Below are 5827 nucleotides of genomic sequence, written 5' to 3' on the forward strand. Positions count from 1 at the left end.
GAAAGGGATACGGATTGTGGTGTCTAGAGAACCACAAGTTCCTGGTCAGCAGTGAGGTTACCTTTGATGAGACTTCGGTGCTAGTTTTTAGTAGGCCGGAGAAGGCTGGAAATAGTGGTGATTCTATACAATCTCAAGTGTTTGAGATAGAAGCGTCTGAGGATGCTAAAGAGAGTGAGGTTTTTAGTGAAAGAACTATTCAACAAGAAGTAGAGTTACAAACAACAACTGAAGCGGCAAAGCTTTGGCTAGATCAAAGCCAAAGAGAAGTGTGAAACAAGTTAAGAAGTACGGGCATGATAAGCTAGTGAAGCATTATGGTCAACTGGACTCGGTTGCCTACACACTGAATATTGAAGATGATGAGACAGATATAGCTTCCGAGGAAGCCGTTAGAGATGCTCATTACTGAGATTGGTCGGTGGATATCGCGAGAAAATGGTGGAGGCTCAAGTGACAAGTTTTTGTACTTTAGGAATTTGTTTCATTACTAAGGGCAAAAAGGGTTTTGGGTTGTAGAAGGTTCTCTATGGAGTTCAGTTTCAATATTGGTTGGGGGTACTCCACAAATGGTGGAGGCTCATGCATTGTTGATTGATGCCTTTCGTAGGCATGGCCCTTTGTGGGCGTGATTGCTCTTTGTGAGCGTGATTGCTCTTTGTGAGCATGACTCTCTGTGAAGATAGCTCTTTGTGAGCAAGACACTCTTTGTGGGTGGCTCTTTGTGAGCATGACACTCTTTGTGGGTGGCTCTTGGTGAGCATGACACTCTTTGTGGGTGACTCTTTGTGAGCATGACACTCTTTGTGGGTGGCTCTTGGTGCGCATGACACTCTTTGTGGGTGGCTCTTTGTGAGCATGACACTCTTTGTGGGTGGCTCTTGGTGAGCATGACACTCTTTGTGGGTGGCTCTTTGTGAGCATGACACTCTTTGTGGGTGGCTCTTGGTGAGTATGACACTCTTTGTGGGTGGCTCTTTGTGAGCATGACACTCTTTGTGGGTGGCCCAATGTGGGCATGGCCCCTTCGGAGCGGTTGACTACGAGTTCTGGATGGATGTGTTCTTGCTGGATGTGTTCGGCTCGGTTTTATGTGTTAAAACCTCACCGAGGTGGAGAATGTAGAGAAAAAAGAGTTTTTCTCTGTTTTTCACATTCGAGTGCGCTTCTTCCGTGGGGCGTGACCAGCTCATGGTCCAAAGATGTTTTGCGCGACCAGCGCCGAAGAAGCGCTTAACGAGGTGGAGAATGTAGAAAAAAAAGTTTTCTCTGCTTTTCACTTCGGCGCGCTGCAAGGCTCGAGTGGGCATGACCAGCTCATGGTCCGATGTTTTGGCGCGACCAGCCTTCGGAAGAAGCGCCCAGCGCCGAGTCCTTTTGTGGGCTTATTTAAGAATCGCTGCGATTTTGGTTTTTGTATAAAAACAAAATCGGTTTTTTTCGAAACCTAACTTTTCCAAAAAGAAAGAAAGAGAGAGATTGTAAGAGAGAAATTCTTAGTGAGTTGAGTGTTCATTCTTTGTGAGTGAATTGAGAGCTCTTGTAATATGTTACTCTGGACTTCTAGTAATGCTTGGATCTCGCCAGTGTGGACGTAGGCAAATTGCCGAACCACGATATATCTTTGTCTTATGGTTGGTTCTCTTTTGCATTATTATATTTACTTTATATGCTTGTTAAATTGTTAATGAGAAGCGTTGGGATAATACTTGGAGGGTATTGAAGTCTTGTCTAGTGTGAAGGATCGATCTTTGTGTAGGATTGATCCGTTTGTTGTGGGTAACGTTGTTTCCGCACTCATATATTCACAACACTAGTCCATGGTGATATTTTTATAAACAGCAATAGCATTTTTCTGTTTCTTTATTGGATATTTTCATTTCATACCAAAGGCAAGTTGTGATTTTTCTTAAACTCATATTTCATATTCTTTCCCACCATCCTTACGCTTTTCTAGATTGTTTGTAGAATGAAAAGAATACATATTCCAATTTTCGAAACATAGCATGTAAAGTTATAAACGGCTTCAAGTACATAATTATTATTTTTTCTAAAACAAAGTTCCAGAATCAGTGATGGTAAACAATTTTCATTGCCAGATGCAGAACTCAAAAACCAAATCCCACAATTGATACATAATCTTTCTGATCTTACATTATAAAGTCATTGAATGAATGCTCTTGGTGATGTCTCATCTGGATATATGAGCGAGGAAAGACTCAATTGGGCGGTAGAGGTGCCACCTTCTGACACCGATTGACAAATAGCTACTCCCAATTCACTCGCTCTTTTCCTCATCTTGCTTCCTTCCTCTGACGCCATCAACTTCCTTATTGAGCTTTCAATGGTATCCGAAGAAATTAGTTCCGCTCGACGTGTCCAATCTCGAACCAACACACCAACCTTTAGTACTTCAGTGACCAACAATGCATTTTTAGGTTGGTCAGAGTGCATGGGCCAAGCAGCAATAGGTACACCCATGCTCAAACTCTCCATGGTTGAATTCCATCCACAATGACTCATGAATCCACCAGTTGATGAATGCCCCAGGATTTGAAGTTGTGGAGCCCAATCCCTTAATACCATTCCTATTCCTTTTACTCTTTCCTCAAAACCATCTGGCAGTTGAGCTTTTCTAACTTCCCCCTCATATATATCACCTCTATCAGCATCTCTTAGGACCCAAACAAATTTTTGTTTACTATGTTCTAGTCCAATTGCAATCTCAGCAATTTGATCGTCGGATACTGATGTCGTTGTTCCAAATGAAACACATATAACAGAATTTGGAAGTTGTTTGTCTAACCATTCTAGGCACTTACAGCGAGGACTTCCAGTGGCATCCAACGTCAGCGGATTGAGTGGCCCAACAGCCCAAAGTTTTTTGTCTGCTTGAAAGTTAGCTACCGCACTGATGAACTTTCCTTCTATAGCGTCGCATGTGTTGTATATATCCCCAGTGCGACATTTGTGCCATTCTGTATTTCTAGCAGAGAACTCTGAGAATTCATCATTGAAGCAATCTTCAAAGGAAATGCAAGGTGTGTCTTGTGGAATTAAGCTCCCTTCTGTTGAAATATTATTTAAAATTAGTTAATTAAATTTAGTAACTTACAATACATAGGTTGTTTTAAGCTAAATGGAATGTCTAAGTATAACATACATTCATTCCAATTAATTATAATCATGTCAGTCATCACATACATACATGAAATTTCTATTGATATTAAACTTCCCATTTTGCAGATACGATAGTCTTAGTACTAGTACGGGTATGCTTTAGTTTTTCATTGGAAACAAAAAGAATCGAGCTTGCTACCTTCATGGGCTGGTTTACCAAGAGCTTCCCAGATATAAAGGAGTACAACAATAGCCGAACAAGGGACAAAACCATAGGCTTCTGCATTAGGCACAAAAGAGGCTTCTTCAGCAGCAAACGCCATGAGTGAATCATGCACAACGACAACTCGTCTATGAGTAGAAGAGAGGGAGCGAAGAAGCACACCAAAAGGTTCGCGGAGGTGCACAGATGCTTCAAAGGTAGGTAGTAAATGTTTGGGGAACTTGTCTGTGGCATTAGGATCAGCTGGAGGAGTGATGAATTGAGGAAGTGTGAAGTCATGGAAATGAATATTTGATATGGTTGAAGGGTCCCAACCATGAACACGATCCTTGGCTTGTTTATTGTGTGTTGCTGAACCAATGAAATGAGCTTGTAGGCCTCTTGAAGATAAGATTCTGGTTAAGTGAAGTAATTGGTTGAGATGACCTTGTGCTGGTAAAGGAACCATCACTAACACCACACCATTTTGTTGTTGTTGCTCCATTGCAAAACGTACCAAACTTCCAAGAGATTTGTGCTTGAAATTTGATTTTCAATGTTCCTATGCTTAGCTATTCGACCAACTAAGTTTATATTTTGTCTTGGTATATAATGATTGAATATATAATTAATATATTACTTATAGACTAATGTTGTTGACCAAACATTTTCTTTATTGATTTAAGATAAGGACATGAGATATTCTGGAAGGAGTTAAAAAGGCACTAGAAAGGGGTTGGAGAAGTATTTGGGTGGAGACCAACTCTTCTTCAGTGGCACAATCATTTCGAAGTGACAATGTGCATTGGAAGGTCAATTCTATTTGGCAGAGTCTTAAGGAGCAAGCTGTCTGGGTCAATGTTACTGCTACTTGGAGCAGCAGAGAAAATGTTACCTCACTAATCTTTAACTTTTGTATCTGTAAAGTACTGCTACTATTTGTAACTTTTTCCCATTTTATTTATTAATCTTTATTTTTTTATAAACATTTTTTTTTCTCCTTTTATGTATTAATCAATAATCATCCTTTAGCCAAAAAAAAAAAGACATGAGATATAAATTAGAATTTTGTCTAGAAAGTTAAATACAAGTAATAAAATTTTGTGAATAATTTTTTGGAATGAGACACTCCTAATGTTTTGTCCATTCCATTCGGCATTCTTGAAATGAACGTCGTTATCTTCTGTCTTCTATAAAAATGGTTAAACGCATTCCGGTGTTAAAATAATGTAGTGCATAAAGATGCACTGAATCTTTTTTTTTTGGTAGGAGATGCACTGAATCATTAGCATGAGAACGGAGTCAATGGACTGACTATGAAGATTTTTTCCTGGTGAGGCAGGGAAAAGGGTCGAAATCGTGGAAAAAGAAGAGGCGTGTCTAAAGGGTCAGAAACATGGCGAATGGTCAGGTCAATAATGTTATTGGCTTTTAGATAATGACTTTGGCTTAGACCAGTCTACACCCCACATTGGTCAACCGTTTCCAATCACAATTATTTATTTTTTTCGGCTAACTGGGTGTACAAATCGGTTTTCGGAACTAACGAGGAGCAATATGCGATCGGATTTAATCAGTTATATCGGATGTATATATATTTGACACTTTCAAAATACATATAATATAATCATATAAAATATTTCTAAATAGTTATATAAGATACAACAAAAAATATCATATTCTCATAATCACATTTAACCAATTTAATTTTGAAGTACTATAGAGATGTCAATTATAACAATTATGTTAAATATTTAAAAGAATATAGAAAAAAGAATAGATAATATATATTAGAGAGATAAAACAATAATTAGTATATTTAACTTTCGTTAAAGACGAAAACATAAGTAAATTCTTAACTTTGTGTGTTGATGAGGTTATATTATTATTTATACAGTTTAAAAATCTAATTTGTTAAAAAAATTATATATTTTTTGGGAGGGAAACCTATATTTTTAGTAATTTGTCTTTTCAATTTAGTGAGAAATCAGTTATCTGGGCCGATTAATCGGTCAATTCGGTGATTAAATCAAGTCGGTGAGAATTTTTTTAAAATAAGTAAAAAAAGTTAATTAGTTTAAAAGTGATATGCGATTAATCGGTAGCATAGTTTATGAGAATCTCGATTAATCCAGGAACCTTAGTTGGAAATTCAGTCAGGTACTGCCTCACCAGTGGCCCAGCAGAGAATCGAGCTAGTGACTTTTGGGGAGCAAACTCAGGGTTGGATCAGCTGTGAGTCAAAATAGTGGGAAACTAGAAACGACCACGAGTGGAAACGTGAAGTACACTCTTAGGAATCCACCCATTCAAGTTGACAAGTTGTAAAACAAAAGATTGCAAAAGAAAATCCAATCATTTATTAAAATGGTTTATTTAAGTTTGCATGTTTGTACGCAGCCTTACTGCCAAAAATTCACTGTCATATATGACGCAAGTATATCAAAACTTTTCCGCCACTACCAGGACATGAATAAACCCCTAAAATCCTAAACAATGTTTTGC

The 5827-nt window shown here is 38.3% G+C and overlaps 1 pseudogene across 1 annotated transcript; it reads right to left on the reverse strand.

The window, feature by feature from the left end:
• Window positions 1–2009: 2009 nt before the first annotated feature.
• Window positions 2010–3827, reverse strand: LOC147485293 (zeatin O-glucosyltransferase-like; annotated as a pseudogene). The gene is made up of 2 exons (XR_015202349.1): window positions 3320–3827; window positions 2010–3068 (listed from the first exon to the last, which is right to left on the reverse strand). The product of XR_015202349.1 is annotated as a zeatin O-glucosyltransferase-like (transcript).
• Between the last annotated feature and the right edge of the window lie 2000 nt (window positions 3828–5827).

Source organism: Coptis chinensis, chromosome 7, assembly GCF_015680905.1.
Source record: "Coptis chinensis isolate HL-2020 chromosome 7, ASM1568090v1, whole genome shotgun sequence".
Taxonomy (NCBI): domain Eukaryota; kingdom Viridiplantae; phylum Streptophyta; class Magnoliopsida; order Ranunculales; family Ranunculaceae; genus Coptis; species Coptis chinensis.